Source organism: Cloeon dipterum, chromosome 2 (genome assembly GCF_949628265.1).
Source record: "Cloeon dipterum chromosome 2, ieCloDipt1.1, whole genome shotgun sequence".
Taxonomy (NCBI): Eukaryota; Metazoa; Arthropoda; class Insecta; order Ephemeroptera; family Baetidae; genus Cloeon; species Cloeon dipterum.
Genome location: NC_088787.1, coordinates 34,203,347 through 34,230,742, shown reverse-complemented (window position 1 = coordinate 34,230,742; position 27,396 = coordinate 34,203,347). Strand labels below are relative to the sequence as shown.

Here is a 27,396-nt window from a genome sequence, read left to right as displayed (position 1 = left end):
GAACGGAATCAAAGTCAAGCGGAAAAAATCGATAAGCCGTTTATTTATTTATTTTATTTTTTTTAATTCGGACAGATCTAAAATTAAACTGTTTTTCAGCGCCGATTTGAAACTTGCACATTGAAGCGAGGTAACATTGCTGATTCCTATGTATGCTCCACTTTCCACTTCCCGCCATAGCCAGAAATGTAAAATTCTTAACTTTTAAATTGATAAATGCAAATGTAACTAACTCTTTGAAGGGTCTGGATTTTTCCTTGCTCGGAAAAAACCGCTTCAAAATCGAAGCCAGGGTTGTTTTTCCCGAATTTTGTTTATTGCTGGAATCGGTGTCGTTGTATCCCGGTTTTTATTATGCCATAAACTTGATGTGCATACTTTCCAATCGTTTTAATGCGCAAAACAGTTTTTCGTTTTTAGTGAAGCCCCAACACCGACACCGGTATCAGCGTGTTGTGAAACAAACAGTTACATCGGCGTGGTGGTGCTGAAAGCTGTGGCGAAGGGTGAGCTCACGTCCGCTGGGGTGAAGCTGCTTGTCATTTGGTGCACGCGCCTGCCGATTTTTGAATTTGAACGCACGGTCGACCGCACTATCGCGTCACGCGCCCCGCAACACAGAGCAAAAGAAAGAAATCCCGACGAGACCCAGCCGAGAGAGATAGAAAGTGTGTGTGTCTGTTTGTTTCTCCCTTCTCGCTCTCTCGCAAATTAAATTGCCAAGGAGCAGCAACAGGTTGGCCAATCTGGCCCCGCCGATCTATCTAATTGGCACTTTTGGGCCGCGCGCACCCGGCGTCTGATTTGAATGCGCCATCCTGAGTGGATGCCGATTTACTTTTATCGCGGCGTAGAGCTGATTTGCATGTGATCACCGTCATTTTCAACTATGCTAGATCGTCTGAGCCGGTGGATGAGGCTTGATTTTGTATTCCTGAGAGAGGCTAAATTTACTGAAGCACACTAACTTTATATTTAAATCCTGATCTGGGAAAAGGGAAAGTTTCTTTACAAAACAGTGTAATTTTTCGTGATGTTCTACCTCTCAATTTTTTTATATGAATTTTAAATCTAATCTTCTACCAACGTTTTACAGTCATGAAGCATTCTTGTATTTTTTTTCGTTCTTGTAGTTTATTTTAGGGAAACGCAAAATGAAACGTCCTGCGCCCAAGGCAATTTCTTAAATTCTTTCTGCAGCCCCAACTTTCGGCCTGACTGAGTTCAATTCACCACCGGCGTGCAGCGTTATTAGTTCATTTGTCGCTCGAGATGAGATTTGGGAGCGGAACGAACCGCGCATTCTTGCGCGCTCTTATTTAGCAGCGAAAGCAAATTACCCTGAGTCATAATGCGCTGGTGGAGGAGGGCTTGTCTCTCATCTTGCAACTCATTACCCTGGCCGCTAAACCCTCTTTATTTGCCGAAAAACGCTCGTAAATTCCGACCATAAAAATGTGTACACGGCACCAAATAATTTATTATGGTCGCGCTCTCCTCTCTCGCCGCCGCGGCCAGCGGACACGATCCTTCCGTCCGGAAAATGGATGCAAATGGAAATTTTACGACTAGACCAACAAGAGTTGCGAAATTTGGCTGCACCGGAACGCGGGCAGAAAGTTTAATCAGTGCGAACACGACTTTTATTTAGCTTCTGACTTCGCAATGAGGTACACCGTACCGAGGGAGAGCTGCTGCATTTGCAAGTTGAGCACAGATTTGTTATGGCAAAAGGAAAAGGGTCCACGAAATATTTGTACTGCTCTAATCATAAATTAAATTTTGAAAGCTGAGGTATTTAGTTAATTATACAAGACAATTTATTTTTTCAAGAAAGAAGCAGACTTGCTAATGCAAAGCCCGCAATATTTGATCAAATGCAGTGCGCCATTAATATATATTTTTCCCAATTTTCTGCAGTTTAAATTTCGACCAAAAGGTGTAGTATAAATAACTTTTATGCTGAAAGTGTCAGATATAATGAAAATTAATCTAGAGCTTTTTTTAGTACTTTGTATTTTCCTGTTTCATAAAAAATTTAATGCATGCTGAATGATGAAAAACCGGTTAAAATATAGCCGAGAATTGCAACGTGCATATATTATACATTTTACTCAAATTCATGCAACTTCTTGCTTAAGAAATTGGTTGAAATTGACAAGAGAACGATCAAAAACAAGAGGAGGAAAATCCTGGTTGTTACAAAAATAAAATCTGGAAACTGAATTAGATTTGCAAGTAAATTATTGCTTGCTGAAAATTCCGTATTCCTTTACAAGAACGTGTGTTTATTATTTCACTTCATTTTTTTTTGTCAACCCTTTGCAAACACTAAATTGACTTAAATTAAAATGCAGAAATACATTTTTCATAATATTGTCTGCCGGCATATTCAAATTTTTCATTTGTTGCTCTCTATACTTTCGAGTAATAATTATTTATGCTCGTCAATAAATCAATCATACCTCTGACGTTCATGAATAATTCAACGTGTAGTGTGGAAGAATAATAAAAAATGATCCCTTAGTGCATTGCATCCGTTAAATGAATGCTCGGCATGTCTGCACAAGCCGACTTTTCACTCTTTTCGCCATCGACAGCCGATCAATAGGTCGGAAAGCCGCGTTTTCATTAACCAGCCGCCTCGATTGGGGTGGCAGCCCGGATATTTTATTTTTTTTTTCACGGCGAGCGGTGGTTTTGGCGCCATAAACGTTATTGCTGCGCTCAACGTGCGAGACCGCGAAAAAAGTGCAGGCGAGCGGCTCAACCACAGCGCTAAATAATGGATGGAGAGGTGATGAGGGGCGGGATTGTCACCTGCGAGCTGAATAATTCAGCCCAACGGCCGGATTAACGACCTTTTTAATATTTAGCAGTGCGCGTTACACCTCGCTCGCTGCAATAACGCGCGCAAATTTAAACTCGCGGCACCTGCGAGGCCAATTTCAGCACAAAAATGGCTGCCGAATCGCATTGTCATCTAGCCTGGCCACGGAAAACATTATTTTCTCCGTGTTTTTGCCACGCTGCACTTTGTTCCAGCAATACTCTCTTTAAAATTAGCATTTATTCGCGGCTCACGCGTTTTATTTTACAACAGCGTAAAGCTGAAAGCCTCCATCAGATGACGTCATGGTCAGTTAAGGTACGGTGTGTGTTACTCCAAATTTTTTCCGTCACCACGTGCGATAAGTTTAATTATTCTGCATACTGTTATTTAACCGAAAAGCTTATCTGTGGTTATAATTATGAAAGATAAAATAATTGTATTTACCACTCACAAAAAGTCAAACAGTTCTTAGTCCTTTGAGCATTTTTTATGTATTTTGGCGCGTGTTTTACAAACAAGGATATATTCAGCAGCTCCCCCTGTTTTAAATCCTGCAGGCCTTAGCTAATAATGAGATCTGAAAAGGACTAGTGGTGTTGATCGGAACGAGCTTCAACGCGCTCTCTAATGATTCAATCTGCCCCTATTTGTGTCCGCGCGATTTGTTTGCACGCTGCCGGTTCGTGGCGCAGGTGCGTTTGTGCCGACGCCGACGTGTATTGCGCCAAAATGATCGGGCAAACGCAACCGAACTGCCTCGTCACAGTTATTGTCTGACACTTAATGAGCTTCTGCTTGCGTCCGTGGATTATCTACATTGGTAAACCGCTTTTATCGCTGGATTTGGTTTATTTGTTGTTTTGCAATTTCGTGAAATAGTTCGTGCCAAACGCTAAATTGAAGTTGCGTCTTTTAATTTATATTTTTAGGCTGCAAGCATCCAGATAATTTTATTAGAGAACAATAGAGATTTTAATCGTGTTTCGTCTGTGATGCACCCGGCACGGCGGCAGTTTTAATCACCTGGAGTAAAATTAGAGGCGACTCGCGGCAGTCAAGCCTTTGAAACAATGAGCCGTTTCTTTTCCACCGAAACGCCGAGAAAATAAAAGTGTCAGCGAGACCGGGGAATTTGAGTGCGCTGTCTCTGGCTCCTTTTTATATTCTTTTATTTTGGATCCAGCCCGCTCGATTGTCTAATTTTAAGCTTCTCTGGATCTGGAGCAGCTGCGCGCGCGAACACGAATCTGGCTGCGTCGCCGCGAGAGAGGACCGTTTGATTTTCCGCCCGCTAATCAGCAGAGCCATCTCTAGTTAAAATAAATGCACGCCGGCCTGTTTGTTTTCCCTGCCAACACAATATTTCAGGCCCACTCAACCCTTTATTGCCTTTTAAACGCATCACTCGCCGCCCGTAGCCCGCTCCCGCCGCATCCTTAACACAGCCGCGTCCGTATTATTATTATTTTTAATATTCACCCACTTTTGGCACGCGCCTCTCTCTTTTACGGCTGCCTTTCACCATAGACGGTGAAGTGTCTTCCCCGGCACTTTATTTTCTTTTTCAGGCGTAACATCTTTGTTCAGAATGGAGAAAGAGTTTATTCTGGGAAACAAGAGCAAGGCTTCGCTCGCTCTTCCGAAGCACACTGATATAATTTCCTAGAAATTCCGAGTTTACATCATGCTATGCGAGTAAAAATTGATTCAATTTTACCCCCATATAATGGTTAAATTTTCACAGCTAAAGAAAAGCCGTTTATGATAATTTCTAGATTTTTTTCTAGTTCAGGCTTCAACTGATTGCTGTAATAAAACCAACTTGATTTTTTTCCTGCAAACAAAATTAGATTTGTGGTGACATCTGTTTAAATTATGATGTGTATTTTTAAAAATTTTAAATCCCGGTTGCCAGACGGAGCCAGTGCAAAGTTTCAGCCAAGGCAAAGGGCGAGACAAAGCCCCAAAATAGCGGGGAAATAATAGGATCATGCATATTTGACGCGAATGTAATGTCCATTATGAAACGCGTCAAGCGCGAGTGTATCCCCGCGTCTAATTGGGGGAATAGCAGTTGAGAAATGGTGCGCGTCGGAGCGAGATGAAATTTTAATCCGGCCTGTTGGAGCGACCGCTTTGAGAAAAAGGGGCGAGAACACGAGGAAAGCGTCCGTGCGAAATTAATATTTTTGACAATGAATTAGCCGCGTCAAGATGATATTATTTCTCGGGTGGGAAGACTCTAATTCATTGGAAACAATAAAGAAATCGCATTTTTTCAGTTTGCACGCATTTTTAATTTAAAATCGTCAATTTTTAAAATGTTGAATTAAGTTCTTAGACACATTTGGATCAATTAGATAGGAAGAAAATTTTTTTTAAATAATTATGTGTACTAGAAAAAAGCATTTTTATTTTTGTATTTTCGGTAAATTTTTATATTTTTTTCTTGTACCTTTACTCAATATATCCCGTGAGCGATGATTTTTACCTGCATCTTTTTTAATTATTGAAATGCATCCTTATATTTATTGAACTTGAATTCTAATCTGTTTTTAAAAATATTAATTACACAATATATGGGATGTTAAATAATATAATTTTATGAAATCAGATTTTGTAACTCCAGAATATTATTAGTATATAATCAATTAATAAATTGATTTAACTGAATCACAAGATTGGTGTTAAAATTATTTGCTTAAAAATCAAGTCGTGCAGAACGAAGAAGAACGGGATTATTTTACCCCATCCGAGCATCTAATATGTGTCGGGGGAATGGGGCACACGCAAATAAAGCAATCGCGAGCGAGCACCGTGCGCCTTTCTGCACACGAAGCAAGCGACATACAAACAGACAATCCATCCACTCGAGGAGCGCGATTTGAGCCCAGTCCAGCTTGATCCACCGCTTATTTTGGTCGCCGGCCGCGAGCAGAGAGACAAACACACATACAGAAAGAGAGAGAGAGACACGCGTTTACCCGACCAGACTCCTTTCTCGCGCTCTTTTATTGTGTCGGGGCCTCGGCCGGCGAGGCGATCGGGGACAACGGACCGAGAGAGTCTCGCCATCGCCACGCCGCACGCTTTTTGCCAAAAGGCATCGCGCGCCCAGCCAACGTGACTCCCCACCGACTCTCCCTCTCTCAAGAGAGAGCAAACGGATAAACGATGTGTGTGCGAAGGGCTGTTGTTTGACGTCAAGTGTACCACATTCCTTCGACAGACATTTTTGGCAAATAATTTAAACAATAACTGCACCTTTTAGTGAATATAAGATTTTATTCAATATTGAAAGAGTTTCTTGTGCTTTGCGTCTCCAAAGATCTGTTTGCTTTTGTTTATGTGATGATTACGTAAACAAAGTCCAGAAGTCTGACACAATCTATACAATCAGATGGTTAACTTTTTTCTATTTAATTTTAAATCCTTACAACTAGATGCATTACTACGTGATTTAGTAGTTTCTTCAGAAAAGTCCAACAGAATACTTATTTTATTTAAAAAAAAAAAAAAAAAATGCGCACAATCCGCCAGTGGCGTTTATCTTGAGTCGAAGCCGACGTTAGTTTCAATTCTATCACTCTTATTATCTTGCCGCTGTGATTCAAGATGCTTGGTTTCCTTTGATGTGCCAGAAACTTTAAGTTGGGATAAACAGGACATCAAAGATTTATTGTATACAATTTTTATTCAGCTTACAATTTATTATTAGACCCTCTGAACTGAACGATTGACACTATTTTTAACTATTTAATGTTTTGGCTTGATTATTAGAAAACCAAATTGTTTTTTTAATTTAATCCATTGTTACCAAAAATGGTTTCAATCGTGAATTTCAGGGGGCCTTTAATATTTTCCTAATTAATTTTTTTAAACGCAGAATATGCGAATACCTCTTTGTCAATTTGCTTAAAAAATACAAAATTAAAGAGAATACACATACAAATAACAAAGTAATTTCACTACAGGGTTTTAAAGAGGAATTCTCATTAATATGCTCGCTCAACGAAAAGCTATATATTATTCTTCTATTAAAAAACATGTAACTTGCGTTTTCCGGGAACTTTTGTGAGTTTTCCTTGCAGCAGCAAAATTTCCAAGAGCCTAAAAATAGCTTCATCTTGAGGCACTTCACAAAATAAAATTATATCAATTATTACTTGAAACGAAGGCGGCGCGAGTCCATTAAAAGCACATAAAAGCTGTCGGCGGAGTGGGGAAAGCGGCAGGGAATCAATCATCGACAAGAGACACGAGTTTTGCCCTCCCCCCGTAATGAAACACGACTCAATTTGCTTGCCGACGTCTTCATCAACCGCCGATATATCGGCGAAAAGTTTTTCCCTCTCGGCTGCCTTAATTACGAGTGTGCATACGCGGGGGTGTAGCAAAAGCAATGCCACTCGAATGTGCGAGGAGGAGCCGCACCGCTCGGTAGGATGAATTTATTGAGAGGCTGAAGTTTTCACCACCTGGAACCATTAATCACTCGGCGGCTTTGTGTTCGATAATTGCATGCTTCACGCCGCCAGCGGCTGAAAGCCAACAAAATGTTTTGACGTCGTTAGTTAATATCTGCCTCCGGGAAATTGCTGAAAAAAAAGAACGCGAAATCCGAGCCTGCTGCTGCGCTGCTTCCGTACAAAAAGAGAGGGTAATGAGATCGCATTTAGAATGGAAAAAATCAGGCAATCCGCGTGCGTGTTCGCTAATTGAATTTGAAGAGAGCGAGAAGGGCCGAGAGAGCCAAAAATAGCAAGTGACATTTGGCGATGACACCGGCGCGGAAAGAGTGTCTGCAGCGGCAATTGTTCACTCTAATTATGGAAGGCTCCAAAATCGGCCGACGGATTCTTGACGCATTGCTAATTAGCCCGCCGGCCTAAATTTAGCCGGCAATAATTGTTGTGTAGCTCCGCACGCGCTCGCCGCCGCTGCTCGGCCGAGTGGCCGGCCACTGATAAACCACCCTCCACCTGACAATAGGTGCCACGCAGAGAGGCGCAAATGGTGCGTCCGATTATTTGGAAGCCAACACCACGCACGCCATTGGCTACTCTCGCCACGGCGTAGTAACCGCACACTTGTTGTTGGTCTAGAAGAAGGACGAATTTGTTAAAATCGTTTCTCTTAATTCTTTCGAGAAATTTAGAAAGCAGAAAATTCGAAAGAATTCAATAAGTGGACACAAGCAGGCCACAATTATTACTTTTGTAAGTTATTAATGATCGTTTAAAATTTAAAATGCTAAAAGATATGAATTCTAACTAGAGCAATTATTTTCCTATCTATTAATTCTTTTTCAGGACAAATTTTATTGGAACTTAAACAACAATGTAGAAAATCTTCTAAAATTATGCTTTGAAAAGAGGCCACCAGCTTCACTATCTATTTGCAAGTGAATGAAATAATTTCCAAATTTACTAACTGCAATTTTTCAAAAACTTTCAAGTGTGGAAGCGTAATGGGGGGGATTGGCTGCTTCTCTATTTCCCAGAGTTAAAATTAACCAAAAAATATATTTATTTATTTTAACCCCGAAATTAATTTCATCGAAATTTCAAAACCTTTGCTTGTTGTTTATTTAGACCAATAAGACGTTTTATGGGTCTGTACACTGTTGCAGTAGTTAATTTTTTATCGCGTTAGAATTCATTTTTAAACTAACTCGGACGATAAAAACACAATATAAAAACCATCTTGTAGCGTAGTTTCAATAAATCCTTGTAAGTAGTGCTTACAACTGGATAAAAAATGGATTCATAACGCAATTTCATGGATAAGGCTACGTCACAAGTCGTGAGATAACCATAACAATGCAAGAAAACCGCAATTCGCGACACAAAACTTTCACACGTAAGGCAGTTTTCTCGGAAGTCGGCTGTGCACGTTGAGCTGAGAACTAATCCGCGCAGCATTAGTGCGGCGCACTTACTCTTCTGGGGCAAAGTGACTTTAGTTTCACCTTTGAAGGTATTTCTCTTTTTGCCTGCTGCGCACTTTGATCATGAAAGTGCAGTTGGCCGTTTTTGCGCCTCGCTGCAGAGGCAGTCAATATGCGGCGTCGAGTCCCTTTTGTGATCGGCCCTTTTTTAATTAGGTCGGTGTCAAACAAAACATGCCCCGACCCACCCCGCCTGCTCGGCCGCTCGCTCGTACCAACTCGGCCGGAAACAAAAAAAAAGAGAGATGCATTCTTCTGTGCGTCCGTCGTCCACTGGCTGCCCACTGGCCGCGATCAAATGGAAATCGTCGAGTTTGCATTCGCTGCTTTTTACATTTTTTCAATAAACTAACCGCGCTTTGTCTGTGCTTTTGGCTTGGAAGAGAATTTTTTCGCTTTTGTACCGCCAGATTATTTTTCGAGCGTCGTGTTTTATGTTTTTTCGTTTTTATTCACAAGAAAGAGAGCCAGCTCGAATTCGTGGCAAAAGGAAGCAAAGTTTGCTCGGTCTTTTCATTTCTCTATGCGAGTGGATTATTTTGTCGACAGTGAGCAATTTTGTTTTGCTTTCCACGAAGCTTGCTTTTACCTGAATTGATCGCGCATACACCTACTCAGGATATTGATACTACAAGCAATTTTTCTCGTTCCCAGTTCTTCCCATTCAATATCTATGAGATGAATTTTTTGCGACACCTACAGGGTTGCAAAAACTCGGAATTAATTAAAAAAGAACGTGCTGTGGTTTGTATCAATTTCTTGCCGTTGCAAAATGTTTTTCCTAAAGATGTAATGCAATATCAGGTTTTTATGTCACGTATTATGAATAGAGGTGTTTTTTCATTTTAAATATTTTATTTTTACTACTTACATTCTCAATCACACGCAGTAAAAGACCCGTAAACATTATTTAAAATTGAAATAATGTTAAAATTTAGTCGATTTTCAATTCGTTTTGAAATTCTCGCTCAAGAAAGTTGTAAAAATTGACTGGTAACAAAAGGCAAACTTGTTTGAACCGGACATTTCTTGCTCTTTCTAGGATTCCATCCGTTATTTTAGAGTAGAATTTCCTGCGATGGCCAGGAACGATCTCGGGAGAACTTTTCCTACGTTTTATCTCCGCTTTAATTCATGGAATTAGGCGGCTACATTTTTCATTGCAATCGGACCCTTTTGCGACAGCTGACAGTTCCATTTAACCATAAGTCGAGATTCCGCCGGGCCGTTCCGGTGGCGGCCAGAATTTCAATTACGCGAGATTTGCATTCGGAATCACACCAACCTCCACAATCGGGGCGGGAAATCTGGAAGGCGGTGACCGTCGAGAAATGCCAAAATCTGCGTGCACCAATAATTATTTGCTCTGAGGCCGATAAAATGTGCGATGCGTGCGTGCCTGCTTGAATCTCGATCTTTTTCGGCCGTGAAGAGACTGTGAGCGAGCGAGCGAGCGAGTGAGTGAGTGAGCGGCAACGACCCTTCGGGACCCCACTCCGGAGCAATCCACTTTAATGGACCTGCCGGTGCCTTTCTTGCGTCTAATAGTCGCAGACTGCCTGCCGCCCATTTATTACCACTTTGTCCTTCCGCATCGAACGACGATTTTTCGCCCGCCAAAGTGCATTCGCCGCTTTTTCAATCGATATTTAATTAAGAAGCTGTTTGCGGAAGTGATAGGTATTTTACTCTTTGATTCTCCTCGTCCGTCTCAAATAAAATCGTCTATCCTGCTTTTTTCTCCGATTGCTCCGACGAAAATCTATTGTCTTAGATAGAAATTAATTTCAAACGAGCAGTGAAGCGTTTTGCAATGATGGCAATTTTATACCTGTTTAATAAATTCCTATTTCTCATCAAAAGATGCGATTTTTTCAGGGTATTGATGTTGCACGCTCGAAAACACATTCATAGCTATGATGAATTAATAATGAATGCAGCAAAATTAAAACAGAAATAATCAGGATCTATACCCTCGTTTTAGTGGCTTTGTAAACAAGTAGCATTGGCATGACACATTTATAATTCGTCCAATTTACAATTCGCCGCAATCCCCTTTGGCACGAGCAATAAACAGGCCGTAAAAAGCGGCAAATTTCCGTCGTAAAAGAGCATCTCGTTGTGACCAGTCATGTAATTCGCTGTTGCAGGTGCAGAGTAGCGAGGCACAAACACCCGACTCGGCTGTGATCGATCTCTTTTAATTAGCCAGGTGAGCTTTTACGATTTTTCCGTGGTGTATGCCTGTGTGAGTGTGTGCGGCCGCTCCAACAAGTTCGCGTGACCCTAGTTCGCGTTCAAATGTAAGTGTGCACTTAGTTAGGTCGTGATTTATGGCCGCGGCTCGCAGGTGGCACCACCGCCAGCTGATGCAGCCACCCCCTTTAATCTGTCAGGTGGTGGGCTTTCGTGCGGCGCGACAATCTTGGTCCGTTCGCTCGAGCAACAAGCAAAAACGAGCCTCGTTACGCTTTAATTATTTCTGAATGGGTGATTTATGAGGTGTTGCGTGTGCCCGCACGCAGCATTTTTACGGCAGGCGTAATAACTTGATTACGAGCTGTTTCCACAAAGTTCCACAAGAGGTGCAAAACTTTTTGAATTAAGGCCCGGATTATTTTTGCCAAAATGAACTTTGCACTCGCTAAATTAATCACCGGTAACGGAGCTCTTGAGGGAAATTTAATGTTGGCGCCAATTTAAAGTGGAAATTACGGAGGTTCTCTGAAAGGTCGTAATTTCGATCAATGTTGGTAGTAATAAAAGCAGAATGAAAATCTTATGCGGACGAGCACGTCGCCAAAATTGATTTACTTTGTTTACAAGGAACATTTTGAATTAATTTGTAAGTTTTAACTTTCAAGTGATAAATCCACTTTTTTATTTAAATTTGGTGGAAGCCCGCTTTAGAGATGGCCGCGGCTTATCTGCGGACGAGTGGCTCATAAATTCCACAATTCTCATTTAAATCAGCAAGTGCGAGCCAGCAGCATCCATTTGTTTCCCCGCCGGCTGCTTTGTCCTCGGGGCGCGGCTGCAGATTTAATTGGGTGGCTTTAGTGCCGACTCTAACTCGGTGATAACAGACGCGTTTGATGCACTTATATAAAGAAAGCAGATGGTGTATCAGCGTTTTGATGGAGTCGTAAAGAATTCTATTTGCCAGCCTCCATGCAAATGCGGCACACGCGATTAGCAGCACACGGGAATCAAATGCGGTTTCTCTTTCATCGCCAGTGCTACGATATTCGACGCAAAAACGACTCCCAGACCGACGCTTCCGCTTTATTAGGATTATACACTTTTTTTCCCGAAGCCGGCCGAATTTCACTATGAAAGTTTTATGACGTAATGTGCACTGCCGCTGGAAATTTGCAACCGGAGCGCCAGCTTGTGGAATTGAATGAGATTGGGAACGGCGGCGGATGGGTATTGGCGAATGAGATGACCTGGTCCTTGTACATCTTGTATTGATTCGTCCGCAGCCGCATCGGACTTGATTACAATTTCAATTATTGAGCTTGAAATAACATTTTCAGTTATTTTATCTTATTTTTCTGTTAAAAATTCTGACCAAATGGAATCGTTGGTGATGCGTCATAAAAGTCAGTTGATATCAGTTTTACAAATGACCTCAAACCTAATTCAAATTTCCCGCCATATTTGAGCTAGCCAGGTTGATTTAAAATTGAAGTTTCAATTCCAATATTATCGATGACTGGCAGTTACAATTTTTAGGACATAATTTTGTAGATAAAATTTGAAATTTTTAAGGTCCAATAATGAAGAAGTGCTGAATAAGTTAAACAATCTTGTGAAGGATGATCTATATCACAATCATAGATTTGTTATAATTAACAGGCAGAAAATTACGTTTTTATGGATTAAAAATTAATATAGAAATAATTGTTTAGGTATAATCTGCATCGATACCCCTTTCCCCCTTTTGAACGCAATCAGATACACCTGATTTGAATTTCCTTTTTTAGTTAGTTTGAATGGGTGAGGATGTCATTCAGCAAATTCATAACTTTAAACACATTCACGAAGTTTTGGACAGCAAAAAATAAAAGATTGCTCGGAAACAGCAAAAAAGCGTCGCAAGCTTGGTTTGTCTCGTGCATTCTTCCGGCTCTTCGGAGCAAAATAAAACTCATCAAGACAAATTGCGAGGCTATTTGCACGCACTTAAAAGTTTTAAGCCGAGCGTGCCTCTCAGCCTGCGCCGAGTGCTTTTCCGCCCCAGTTTGGCTTCATCAATTTTCTTCAATTTTTCTCCCCCATCGTGTGCTCTCGCTCACTGGTTGGCTCGTCTCTGATGCCGATGCAATTTAAAAATAATATTCCGCAGGGCTGAAAGGTATTCGGCAGGCATTCGTTCGCCATCAACCAACCTACCCACGCACCCCCATGATTGATGGACGCGAGTGGATTATCTTGCGGCAATTTTATTACAGATGCAAAGCAATTACTCCGCATTATTGTCGTCGGACGCGGCCGCGTATGTATATGTGCACGGTTTGGGCTGCTCGCGCGTAATTGTCAGCCAGACTGGCAATCTCGCCGGCTAATTTCTAATTCAGACCGCACGGACGGCGTGAGGTGTAATTTTAATTGCATTCGGCCCGTTTAAATTGCTCGGCTAGCGTTGTTTGTCATTTCGCCGGGCCAACTTCATTACGCCGTCGCACTCTCGGCGCGGCTCCGGCTCCTTCGCCCGAAACCTCTTCTGCAGGCGATTTAATCTGCAACCGTAATTGAGATGCGTAATTAAAAGTGCGTGTCGGGCGGCTCCCTCCCCTTGGCCTTGCCCATTCCACCCGGATAAAACTTGCAAGCTGTTAACATGCGTGGTTGTTAAATTGTTGTTTAAAAGTTCAAAATTGTAAATTTTACCTCTCAGAAGAGGTTCATTAAAAATTTTCAAAACTTTCGCGAATAACCTAGCTTGCTGGCTTTAGATAATTATTTATAATTTTTGCCAGAGCAAAATTTGGAGAGCACATTTTTATTATTATATATTTCAATATAAAAATAAATCAAATCTTTTCGACGGCCGTAATTTAAAATGGAAATTTCCTATAGGTTTTTCCGAGGAATTTTTCCTCTGGCAAAAATTAAATTTTTATATGCGGAAATAGACTTGATCCTATTTTATTGCTGGAAATGCGTTTTTAATATTTTTTTCGTTGGAAGAAATTACCTAATCTGCATGCAAATTTGCTCAAATCGATTGTATTTACAGCCACATTTTTTGCACGCTTCGGCCAATATCCTGCGGAAGCAAGTCGAGCATATTTCGGCCCCCGCTTACAAGACGAGGGGGTAGGAAGTGGCAATCACGCTTTCTGCGAATTCCCCGCGCCGCACGGAATTTCGCAAGCGAGAGAAAAATAAGAGAGGCGCATACTTGGCTGGGAAGGCTCGGGGCTGCCAATATCCGGCAGCTCGCGGGAGCGTTGGGGGGAGGCAAACCTAATTTGCGCGCCTATTTGACGGGGGTGCTTCCGCCCCGGCGCTAATGACGTTCAAGGTAGGCAACCCTTTCATGCACGGCTGGTAAATACATTTGCCAAACAGCACTCCAGGTATGGCATGACTAATGCAATTGCCAATTATAATTCTGTTTGCAGCGCTCGCAATCGATAACTCGATAAAATGCTACATTTAACTTGATTACGCCAGCCGCCGAGAGAGTAGCAGTAACTCGTCAGCAAGCTCTCTCGCTTGCTCTCTCGCTTGCTCGGTGCACAATCTCAGACGCTCCGCCAGGCGGCTCCTCCGCCAAAAATGAGACAGGTGCTGATTTTTGTTTACGCTCGCACTTGTCGTCGCTCATTATGGCGCTCTTGACACCGATGCCAACATAATTTATTCTCTTGTGAAATATCTTTTCGGCGCGTAGACTCCCAGATGTAATAGCATTTCATCAATTTATTACTTGACGTGTAAGAATGTGTACGAAATAATTCTTACAGCTAGTAATTTAAAAAATAATTTGCAAACTGCAAAAGTTGAATGGTCGTTTGTATGCAAATCAATCATTTGTACAAAATGTATAGAAGTTTAAACTCCCTGAATTTGTCCAAACCTAATTTGCATTTCACAAAAATTTTGATCATTAAAGTTAAATTAGTTTAAATGTAACCTTTTAACCAGTTGAGAGATTAATTAAGCAAATTGAATCATAATGTTAAATAAAAACAGAGAAAGAGCATGAAAGATAAGATTGTTATTTGATTTTACTGTCATGGTTGAATAAACTCAATATTTGAGCAAAGAAATAAAGTACATATAATTTTTTATCTCTGGTTTGCTTTATTTTTTGTTCTTTTCATTGCTGACTGTGCATATAGTCGATTAGAAAATTTCCAATTCCATTTGAATTCTTTATTTCCTTTACTCTAACATCATTCAATCACCTACCAGCCAGGAATTAATTCCATGAAATCTCCTCCTGGGTACAATTGCAAATTGTCAGTCTTAATTTTTATCTATGTAGTTTAAGCATTTAATTTGCCAATAAATTATTTTTACAAAGAAATACTTTTGTTTGATACTTAATTTAAAATTTTAAAATCGTACTACATTCTTCCTTACAGTGAAGACTTAAATTCAGGGCCACCAAATTCAATTAACCTTGTTAAAAAGATTAAAATGACTAGATGAATCGTTTTAGAAAAAATTATGACAACCAAAATTATGGAGTTGGTAACCTAGGAAAATAAAATTTTCCTCTATGAGCAGTTATTTGCGAGATTGGAGGGCGATTGGACGCGATTTTTCAGCGTTGAATTTTTTAGATGGCTGTCATATTTGCTCAAAGTGCTTGTTAATAGATGGTGAAATTCCAAATTTGAAGCTCGGGAATGGGGGTGTTCCCTATTTTTTCGGTATCTCAAAAATACCCAAAAAACGAATTCTGTAAATGAATGCTAAACTGCAACTCTTGACTGCGTTGAGTTATCACCTTGAAATTTTCACTGCCCAACCTAGTTTTTGATCCTGAACAACTTTTGCATTTACAAAAAATCCCAGGTCGAAGGTCAAGGTCACCTTTTGCGACCTTTTTTTGAAAATTCAAAATTAAGGGATGATAGCACCCTACGATTTTTTTGGGGTTCAGGGCTGAAATGTAGCCCATGAAATTCTGCACAAGCACACCAAGTTTCATAGGTGCAATCGCGATAGTTTTGCTGCAATTCGAATTTCAAGTGTGAAAAACTGCTCGAGGCCGCTTGACCGCGCGTGCACTTTGAGCGGCGATTTCGCCTCGCGTTCGTAAAGTTGATGTTTTTCGCATTTCACTTGCTTAGAAACACCAGGAGGGCCTAGGGTAGACCAAGGAAGTTTCAAATCGACCTTCAGGGTCTGTCCCTGACGTGACCCTGAGATAAAAAAATTCGAAAATTTCCAATTTCATCGAACTTGGTGTCTTTTTATAGGTTTTCACCGATGTACAGCTCAATTATACAACCAAAACTGCCGAATGACAATCCTTAAACAGGTTTTTGAAATAATTGTGGTAGCAATTAATCCAGACGTGATGTGAGAAATGGTCAAAATTTTGAAATCTTAAATTTATGACAAGATATTTTCTCTTTTCTATTTTGCACACATGTATGTTGTTGATATGTGTTGATGGTGTTTATAATAAGGGTCTTATGCTAATTGCTATGAAAAAATGTTATTAAATGATATAGCAAAAAAGCTACTTTTAAAATTTATTTTTTTTGTTTCCTTCCTTTTTAAGTAAAGATTTTTAAACATGTGATTTATTTTTTATTGGTCCAAATAAATTTTTCAACTTTGTAAAAAAACGATCGTTAAATTTTAACACTCAATATGAACTTCGTGTGTACAAAACAGAAGAATCGTTTTAAAAATTAAGATTTCAAAATTTTGACGATTTCTCACATCACGTCTGGATTAATTGCTACCACAATTATTTCAAAAACCTGTTTCAGGATTGTCATTCGGCAGTTTTGGTTGTATAATTGAGCTGTACATCGGTGAAAACCTATAAAAAGACACCAAGTTCGATGAAATTGGAAATTTTCGAATTTTTTTATCTCAGGGTCACGTCAGGGACAGACCCTGAAGGTCGATTTGAAACTTCCTTGGTCTACCCTAGGCCCTCCTGGTGTTTCTAAGCAAGTGAAATGCGAAAAACATCAACTTTACGAACGCGAGGCGAAATCGCCGCTCAAAGTGCACGCGCGGTCAAGCGGCCTCGAGCAGTTTTTCACACTTGAAATTCGAATTGCAGCAAAACTATCGCGATTGCACCTATGAAACTTGGTGTGCTTGTGCAGAATTTCATGGGCTACATTTCAGCCCTGAACCCCAAAAAAATCGTAGGGTGCTATCATCCCTTAATTTTGAATTTTCAAAAAAAGGTCGCAAAAGGTGACCTTGACCTTCGACCTGGGATTTTTTGTAAATGCAAAAGTTGTTCAGGATCAAAAACTAGGTTGGGCAGTGAAAATTTCAAGGTGATAACTCAACGCAGTCAAGAGTTGCAGTTTAGCATTCATTTACAGAATTCGTTTTTTGGGTATTTTTGAGATACCGAAAAAATAGGGAACACCCCCATTCCCGAGCTTCAAATTTGGAATTTCACCATCTATTAACAAGCACTTTGAGCAAATATGACAGCCATCTAAAAAATTCAACGCTGAAAAATCGCGTCCAATCGCCCTCCAATCTCGCAAATAACTGCTCCTATCGATGTCAAAACTTCCCTTAAAATTCATTTTTTCCTATTTGCAAACAAAAATTGACAATATTGATTACTGACCGTAAGCCTTTTAATCTGTGTAAATTTACCGACGGTTTTGTTTAGGCAAAACAAGGTAGCAAAACAACTGACGTTATTCGTAGCAAATATTCATGGATTCCGCGATTTGTTCTCAGACGTATGCATTTATTCCACTTCAAACCAAGCCTGAATATTACGCTCCGCTAACTGCGCTCACACCGAGTTGCGACTTTCAAACAATAAATCTAATTTGTGACAATTTGCGTGGAGCGAAATGCACAGAACGAGGCCAGTTGGCATTTGGAATGCAAATTTCAGAATTGCACATCATAGTCAACACGCGTTGTCGTTGTCAATCGATAAAATCGAGGAAGTAGGCTGACAGCCTTGCATTCTCATCCCGTCCATCTTTGATCTAGCTTTAATCACGTCGGAGCCGCCCGCGATCACTAATTAGCAACATTTGCTAGCACGCGCGAGAGCGAGTGAGATGCGGCCAAAACTAATTTCGCCCGACGTGCAGCCCTGTTTATTTACTCGCTGCTCTGCGAGGGCGAGACACACGGAGAGTACGGCACGAGAGAGCGCGAGAGAGAGGAGCAGGGCCGAATGTGTGTATATTGCGGCTAATTATTGCCCAGGCGCAATTCTGCGCCGCGCGTACCTCATAATTCACTCGCATTCTGCGCGCCTTTGTCACTTACTTGAGGGGCTTTACATTTGTTGCGAGCTCGTTTAGCACTGACGACTCCCTAAACAAACAGGCCTTCATTGCCCGCGCCGTATTTACGAGGCGCGCAGCAACTTTTCACTTCGGGGGGCCACCCGTCATAATTCAGCCGACAGTTAGTGAATTTGCCAAAAAGCTGTTAAAACACGCGTGCGGCCCAGAAGTTAAATATTCTGCAACCGGCTTTTGCGTCATGAATTTTTTTTATCAGAAACCAAACTTTCTCGAGGGCCTATTGAACGGAGCACCGCGTTCGTAGATTTCCAGCAGCATGCGAGTGGAGTGCAAATGAACTCCATTGGCGAAATCCGCTAATCCTGGATGAAAACAAACTGACGAAACGACGCTAATCCAACTTTCGAGGGTCACCCCCCTAATCGGCGAGAGGTTTGATTACGCGCAAAAAGCACGATTCGCGCCCGATACGCTCGGGAGAGTCAGCCTCCGCTTGTTGCTCTCGGCAAATTGGTTTGTTCGGGGCCGGTAATGAAACTGCATGGAAACCAGATAATTCAATTGCTCGTCAACATCAGTTCCAGATTTCTGATATTTCCCTGTGAGGTGTTGTTTATACTCACCAAGTTTCGTAACTAATTAACATTTTGCTTTGTGCTCCTAGAATCAATCATTTTCAATGGCTAGTGATTTTGCAGTTGGAATTAATGCTCTAAGCTCTATAAACAGCAAGGTTTAATATACCTTAACAAATTACGAAATTCTGATTTTAAATATTGCGTATTAAAAATCGACTTTCTATCTAAAACCTCTTAATTGATTAATTCTGCTCCAAAAAACGAATTAATTATTTTAAGTGTGGACCAATAAAGGCTAGGGATTATTTTAAAATGTTACTTTTCTCACAAACTAATAATATTTTCGCTCTGGGAAACATTTTAACCCTCCATCCATTTTTTTACTCTTGTATCGGTTCGAAAAATTCAACACTCAGTCCAGAAAAAATGACACCAAAAATTTAAGAGTGTTTAGTGGTCACAAAAATAAAAAAATCTCTGAGAACAACTATTTTAACCAGAAAAAAGATAATAAGAAAAATTCCCTAGTTAAAATAACGCAAAAATTAGAGCAATTAGTTTAATTAAAACGTATATTTATCATTGCCCAATTACCGGTGAAAGTTCTGCTAACTACGCAGTTAAAACGCTGCGACTTTTAGCTTCCACCCTTCTGGTGGCTGATGTGTGGTGCGCTCGGCGAACGGAACCTGGTGTCAGAGTGTTTGCCGGACGTGCGTCGAGGGTCCGGGGGTGAGGCTCGGCTCGCTCGAACGCACCATTGTTGCACAGCAGCAGCAAATTAAAGTCGGCGTGCGGTGGTAGTTAACCAGCGTCCCAGATTGTCTTTTCTCTCCGGCCAATTTGACCCACAATGGGCCATTGTCGGCCCTCGAGCTGGGCGCGCGCGCGCCGCAATGGATGTAAATAATTACCAGCGGCGCTCCTTTAGACACACAATTAGTGTACACGCTGGTGCCGTCCTTTCCGCCCTCTTATTCCGCCCTGCTTTCAGTTCAGACGCGCGGCAAGCGACAACACGCACAAACACAACCGCAACGGTGGAATTTCTGCTCGGGAATTAGCTGCGGCCGGCGCTCCGAAAACGCGGGGCAGCGACGTGTGATTCAGCGAATTCCTCGCTGCGGACGCGATTTTGCGGAAAAGCGCGTCAAGCTCGCGGAAAAAACAGCAAGCGAGATTTTTCACATTCTGGACTCTCGCTTCCAACCATACGGGACGCAAATTAGAGCACTGGTCTGAAGCGGAATATATTTGCAGGCGGCTTTTTGAATATGTATGGTTGGGTAAAATAATTCGTTTCCAGATTCGGGAGAGTGATAACAAAAGTTTGAAATTTTCAAAGCAAAGGAAATCGAATTTGTACTAAAAACCAACGAAATCTCACTGTCAGTACAATGCGAACACAACACTCTCATTAAAATAATAGGAAAAAGATTTGGGCAGTGCCGTCTGCAGACTGACAAGATATCCTTTTGGTTTGTCAAAGATTAGGGAGATCGTTGATATTAAATTTAATTTTTAAAGTACATGTTCCTACAGTTCCATTTATTTATCTTTAATCTCTATCTAATTTTGGAAATTAATATGTCATATGGTTGAACTTTATCCTTACAAGGGAAGACCCTGCGCACCGACCGCCCCTAACATTTTTTTTTTGCATCAAACGTGTGCACTTTTGTGATATAACCATGAACCACCCAGCAAACATTTTTCTATCTAGCATATTGCTTTCGAGTTACAGACTGAACCTTTATTTTGAAATGTAAAAAGATTGACTTAAAATTACAACTTTCGTTCAATCACGATAATTTTTTTGTAAATGGACTCTTCTTGTCAAGTCAAATCGATTAGTAGGTCATATTTCACTTTCTGAAAAAACTACTGAATTGTTACATTGGGTCACTTTGGGTCAATAAACCGTCATAAAAATAAATAATTTAATTACACTAAAATATTGACATAATCGAAAATGTGAAAAAAAATGTTACAATTTTTCGTTTTATTTTCATCCTAAAATTGCATATGTATTAGACGCAGTAATTAATAAATAAAAATAAATATTTTAAAATGTTCTCATTTTTTTTAATTTTGTCAAATGTAAAACGTTTGTTGACTGTTAAAACATTACGATTTTTTTTAATTTGAAATATTTAAATCCGTTAGCCACTAAACAGCTTTTCATTGAGTCAACATAAAAATGCCTTAAAGTCTATTACAAATATCAGATAACTATCGATCAATTCGTCAAGGAGAGTCTGCATGCCAAATTTAAAAATTAATGTAAAAAATTGCCCATTTTACAAATATTAACTAGGAAGTCTCTAAGAGACCACATACTAACTAAGGTGTGCCTCCATTGCTCACCTGGTTCACCTATGGAGCTAGAAAGATTCTAATTTCTTGAAAGTCTACAGGTGTGAAAAAATACTTTTAATTCCGTTCGTTTGGGGGGTTTCCTCGTTAGTTTAAAATTATATGCTCTTAACTTTTTAATTGCAACACCGATAAAATTTTTGGATTAATTTTGAACTTTTTTAAGTTTAATTCTTACAATTATTTTTGACTTCATAAAAGAGTTAAATTAATTTATGAGACCAGTTTCATCTCATCTCTCTAAAATGATAATATTAATCAATTTTGAAATTAGAATGAGAAAACCCTTTTTTGAGACAGTTGTTACTAATATTCACATTTTGAGGATAAAAACAATTTTTGTTTAAACAGCCAGTGTTTTAGCTAACAATTTTTCTCCCAAATGAGTTGATGGGGCTCATATCAGTAAAAAATAGTTTGAAACTTCTGTAGTGCGTCGTTAAGCGAGGCAAAAAACAATAAAAGCACGGGCTGGTTGGTGTGCGAAAGTGGTGGAGAGCGTCGGCGCGCGGAGCACGCGGCGGCGTCTTGCTCTCTCGGTGCCGGGCTGCGAGTGAGGGTCGGGGGCGGCGGCGGCGCCCCCTGCGCCGGCCGGCCGGCCGGCTGGCGAGGCTCGCCGCCCCTCCACCGCCGGGGGCCGCGGCGGCCTCGTGCTGTCGAGCGGCGTTCAAGTCAGTCTAGTCTGATGCCTGGATGAACACGCCGCCTCGCTCTCTGCTTTAGTTCGCGTTTCTTCATCACCCTCTCGCATCAGGTAAATTCGCCACGCACACCCTTCGACCACCCTTCGACTCGAGCCACCCCTCCCCCGACCCGTCTTCCGGACGGGCCCGACCGACGGCCCCCGCGGCTCCCAGACCTCTTTACCGGGGCGTTTGTTGGTCCACGTGCTCCGGTTCGGTCCCCCCAACTTGCATGCGATTTGCGAAAAATAAATTTCGTGTTTGAACTTTGAATTGTATTTTCCTCGGTAACGTCTTTAAATTAGATTCGGTTCTTTGAACTTGAAAGTTAGGCAGTAATTCACCCAAACCGAAAATTGTCCTCAAAGCGCCGCCCGTTTTATTCTGCTTCGAGTGCATATTTTTCCCTCTCTTGCTATTGGAGCGTCTCGCCTACTTGGCAACAAAAAAGAATTCCTTTATTGCGAGCAGCTTCTTTGCTTTGGTCCTGCATGCCTGACGAGAGATAGAAAAAGTGCTGCTTCCGGTCCCGATGCAAATCCGATTGCAAACGTAACTCTCGGCGTGAGGACATTCTTGGAGGCTGAAGAAAATTGTTAAAAAGGGAAAACGCGTCCTCTCCGCGATCTGAGGCGTACAAAAGAAAACACGCCGTCTGATTTGGCCGTGGGGCTGATTTTATTATTTCACCGGGCCAAGTGTTTGCTCGCACTCGGTCGGCGATGATCGTGGCAGAAATCAGCGCCGGAATGGTATTATTGCGGCTGGGTGTCTGCAAATATTATTTTATTGCCACACAAATATTTGGCGGCTCGTGTCGAACGCGAAGCCTTTTCTCTGCGGAACGGAACGCACGAGCGGGGAGCACGCGTTCATTACGCAGATTGCCATCGCTAAATGCAATTTGTCGCCTGCCCGGTTAACACTCTCACACACACACACACTCGCACGCCAGACGCTCGCTCTTGAAATCGGGGCGAAGGGTTAAACGATCATTTACACGCCAATCGATCGCTAATTGATTGAGCCAGAGGATTGTGTTAATTTTATTCACGGCCGGTTTCTAACAGTGATTACAGGATAATTGACATCATTTGTTGCTCTATTCAGCAAGGCTCGCCCCTAATGGCAGCTTGATCCTGTAATTTTGCGCAAATCGAATGAAAGGGCTTTGAATCCCTTTGCACGAATGTCACGCGATCATTTCATGCCGTGAATTCTTCAATCCAGGGTTATTCGACTTACACCCGTTGGGAAATCTAGCTACCCACAGATTTCATCAGGTAGAGCATTCTTTTATAGCGTAACAGAGCGATAAACTTGTCCAGATAATGTAAAATTTAGTTTCCTGCTCGGTGTATGTCGAGCGGTTTATTTTTCCATATTTCTACAGAAATGTCCTGCTCAACTAGTTTTGATTGCAGCCTTGATTAATATGCTAGAATTTCATTTCTGTTTAGATGTACGAAAAATTAACAGCTTAAAGGATATACACAGAGAAACTTGCATTTTATCTCAACCTAAATACCTGATACCTTCATTGGCATCTTTCAACTATTCTCCAGAGAAGTTAAATAATTCCTTTTGGTGTATGTACAGTTACAGAAAAAATAGCAAAGTAAATTGTTTAGTGGCAACATTTCCATTATTTTTGTTGAGATGTCATGGCACGCTTTTCACTTTACAGCTGTACATTTTATGTCCCCATTTGTTCTGCACTACAATATTTGCGTTTGCCAGAAGCATCCAAATGATAACATATATTAAAAATGCTACCATGAAAGGCATGTGTCTAGTGTCATCTTGTTATTTTAGATCAAACGTATCTCTTGGCAGGCCAAAAATCGCGCAATTATGCAAAAGTGCTTTGTTTTCGCAACCCCCGTTGGCAAGCACCAAGTTGATAAGACAGCAGCAACTTTCTTGGTTTCTTCGCTCTCTCCCTCTCGGCCGCACATTATCCCCGTTTTGGTGCCTTACGCAGGCAGGTCTCTGGCTCCTTTGGAAAGCAAGTCGAGCAAATAAATTTGGCGTCACGCGCGATAAAAGTCGGACGGGCGCGTTTGACGCCGAATGCCGTGTGATAGCGGGCGCGCAACTAACTTCCAGGGGAGCCTGCCAGCCTATTTGACACATACCTGAGCCTAATTTGATTACAAAACTCGGCGCATGACGGCTGCTCCCTCGGCGCCGACTGAAATGCACACGCGGCGAACGGCCGGAAAACTTGCAGCCTGAATTATTAATCGAGATCGATCATTACGTGCTGCCGCCGCTGCCTATGCTGCTGCTGCTGCTGCTGCTGGTCGGTGTATGCAAAATTCCTCCGAAGCCCACATCCTGAAATCCGAATAAGGCGGCACCTGCATGTCGTCGAGGGGTGGAAAAAAAATGAATTTATCTTTGTCTGACTGCTGAATTAATTCACTCCCGCCTCTCTCTCTCTCTCCGGCCTCCTTGGGGAGCAGTTCGTAAAATTATTATTTATTATACTCGCGCGGCGGTGGCTGGAAAAATTTTATTTCGCAAATAAAACGTCGGCTGGCCGCGCAGAGTTTTAAAACATGTTCGTATTTTTGCTAATTGCTGGCGAAAGAGCGGGCCGCACACGAAACGACCGCATTGCGTTGTTTTAATGTGTGTGTGCACGCCTCGGCAAAAAGTTGATTTCCACGGATAGGCGGAAAATGGCACCCTTTGTAGGTGAAAACGCCACTTTTTATCGCCTCAGTAAAATATAATCCACCTTCGGACATCTACTTTCGTCGCTGGCTATAAAATTTTAGTTGCTTCGACTGTGATACTAACTAGACAATGCCCATTTATAGATTTTATCTCTTTCTCTCCTTAACTGCAGACGAAATTTGAATATGTCACTTGAAGAGGTAAAAACCTTTCAAATTTATTTAATGTAAAACGCAAATTAGCTTTTTATGATGGTGCCGAAAATCCAATCAATGATTCCGATTTTCTGTGTATTTAAATCATAGCTAGAATCATCTGAGCACGAATAAAACGAGTGTTGCCAAATTACGCCATTTGAGCAGCTCGGGAACGCGCACAGTCGTAAATCCGTGGTCCATAAAAAACGTATAAAAGGGAGAGCGGCGAAAAAGTTTTAATCCGCCATTATTACGAGCGGGAAATAATTAAAAACGCCTTCCGTTCTCCACGCATCGGAATGAATCGGTGGGAGGAAAAAAGCCAGGGAAAGGGCAAAGAGCGCACCTGTCCTGCGACACCACACCGGCGAGTCAGGTGTGTGTATGCATGCGTGTGATGAGTGAGCTGCCGCCATAAAGCCTCACTCTCGGCGTTCGCAATCAATATCCAGAGCGAACAACTCGCGCTTCCTCGCAGCTCGCGGTCTTTTACAACTCATTTCCAGCTTTTGCCTCGGATCCGCGGCCGCAGAATCACGGCCGGCGAGAAAGCGAGGGAAAAAAAGAGTCACGCCGGAAATTTATGTGGGCGGGCAAATCCGGGCTTATCTCTTCATAAAACCGACCTTTTTACGACGCTCCATGTGTGTGCAAGCAGCCCTCCGAAAATGATATTTCTTCGATTCGCGTCGCTTTTATTTTTATTTTCCTTCGCACCACCGCTCTGGCCGCTCGTTTATTATTACTATTGACGCCACAATCGACCTCGTGGCCGTTCACAGGGAGAATATCGCCTCTGAAACAGACTTATTGAGTCGCTTAATACCAACTTGAGCAACTCTCCTAGCTCTTGTTTCTTCTTGTGGAGAAACAAGAGGGTCAGGAATTTTATACCTGCGAGTGTTTTGTGATTTAACACAACACAAAGGCAATCAAGCACAAATATTTGTTGTTTTCGAGAAGAAAAGTTTTGTACGATTCCCAAGTTGCGGCATTTACACTAAGAAAAGACGGCTGTTTAGCCACTTAAGAGCATTTCGGTCCGTTCCTTCTTCCCTGGGACCGAAAAGCACTTTTCCGAGCTAATTTATGCGGGCCTAATTTCAAACTATTTCAATGAACGCGATTAGCAATGTAAATCGAGTTAAGTCGGGACCGCAGGGGAATTACCGCTTCCTCTGCGGACAACGACCGGGAACAGGCCGAAAATCGATCCGTTTCGCCACGCGCTGATCATTATCGTGCGTGCATTTTTCATGACCGCAGCGTTTTTTGCAATTTGGACCCCCTTCCACCATCAAGGGGAGCAACAGATGCGTTTGTAAAAGTTGGCCCGAAACCGGTGTCCTCCTCGTCTTTTTGCGGCCTGCCGACTCTTTTTATCTCGTTTAAAGGTGATACATTTGCTGCTGGAGCATGCGGCGGATAATTTATCGCTCGCAAAATGTTTTTGCCACCGTCGCCGCCTCGCCGCCGCAATTTTTCTGCCCGGGCCCATTTGGGGGCGATGGCAATTTTTCCACTGCTCTGGTGTGATTATTTTCCAGCCATGTGCAAAAAGCCTCATGCTGCGCGCAAATGATTGTGTGTACATGCGTGAATTTTGTCGACGGCAAAATAATTTGCAGATTAAATTAAGCTCTCCGATTAATTTTTCAGCACGGCAATTATAAAAAACCGATTCAATTAGAAATTTTTATTCCTTTTTTACCGTAAGCTCCCGGAACAGATTAAAAATGGGAGCATTTAAAACAATAATAATTTTCCGCTCTTTGGCGTTAATTGTTCAATTTACGCAAAAATCCCATTAGTTTTTGAAGCAGCACGGCAAGATTTCTCCCGAGCTCCCCACATCTTGTGGGCTCGAGTACATTTCGCTCACACACCATTATTGCTCTTCCCCCGAGGCCGATTTCAATTTTCACCCGGCGCTTTTTTACGACAGCCGCGCGTGCAGCAGTAGGCAGCATAACCGGGTTGCGGTGCAAGTGATGCAGAAATTGTGATGCGGTCGTGTTTTGCGGTCGGATTCCTCAAGTGGTCCATTTGGCGCGCCGAGATGGCGAGATAGGACGCGGGGAGCGGGCACGGCAGTATCAATTTGGCCCGCCTCACCTGGCGCGTGAAAAGGCTGCTCATTCCACCCGGGGCTGAGCAGCCGCCCGTGAAAACGCCACCCCCGCCGCCGCCGCCACCCGCCCGCCCGCCCTACACCTCCCGACCGAGAGCAATTTGCGGGCCGCCTCCGGGAATGGGCCGTGCATGGGCCCCGGCAGTAATTGCGTTTTGTGGCCGATAAACTTTGGCGGCCAGATTGCCGGGAAAACAGGTGCGAATTACAACGAATGGCTGGCAAATCGAGTTTGGCCGAGAAAGTGAGACGCGGAGTGGAGCATAATTTAATCGCAAACTTTCGGCCGGGATCTGTTTCGCTCGGCGGCCGTGAGTAAAAGTGAGTGTTATTCGCGCGACGTGACTGGTAGTAAAGTTGGAAGAGTCGTAAATTTGGCGTGCCGAGCGTTCTGGGTGCGGATTTCGGTCCTGCGAGATAGAGCCGCAGAGACCGTACTTAAAAAGCGCGGCTAGAATTAATGCCGGTAAAATCTGCTCTGCCGCGCGTGTGTGTTGGTACATTTCCCTGTCGTAAT

General features: G+C 42.1%; 2 protein-coding genes across 9 annotated transcripts in view; one reads left to right on the top strand and one right to left on the bottom strand.

Moving 5' to 3' along the window:
- The window catches only part of mal (maroon-like), a 216,676-nt gene that overhangs the window by 12,934 nt on the left and 176,346 nt on the right, over positions 1 to 27,396 (bottom strand). The window lies entirely within an intron of this gene.
- The window catches only part of mub (poly(rC)-binding protein mub), a 93,426-nt gene that overhangs the window by 8,038 nt on the left and 57,992 nt on the right, over positions 1 to 27,396 (top strand). For 6 of the 8 annotated variants that reach the window (XM_065481340.1, XM_065481341.1, XM_065481333.1 and 3 more), the window contains one exon: positions 10,934 to 10,995. The exons of 1 other annotated variant lie outside the window; for it this stretch is intronic. The gene's annotated coding sequence lies outside the window, so the exon portion shown is untranslated. Of the gene's footprint in view, positions 1 to 10,933; positions 10,996 to 21,775; positions 21,938 to 27,396 lie in introns of those variants that run through there. One more of the 8 variants, XM_065481334.1, reaches the window with a different exon arrangement.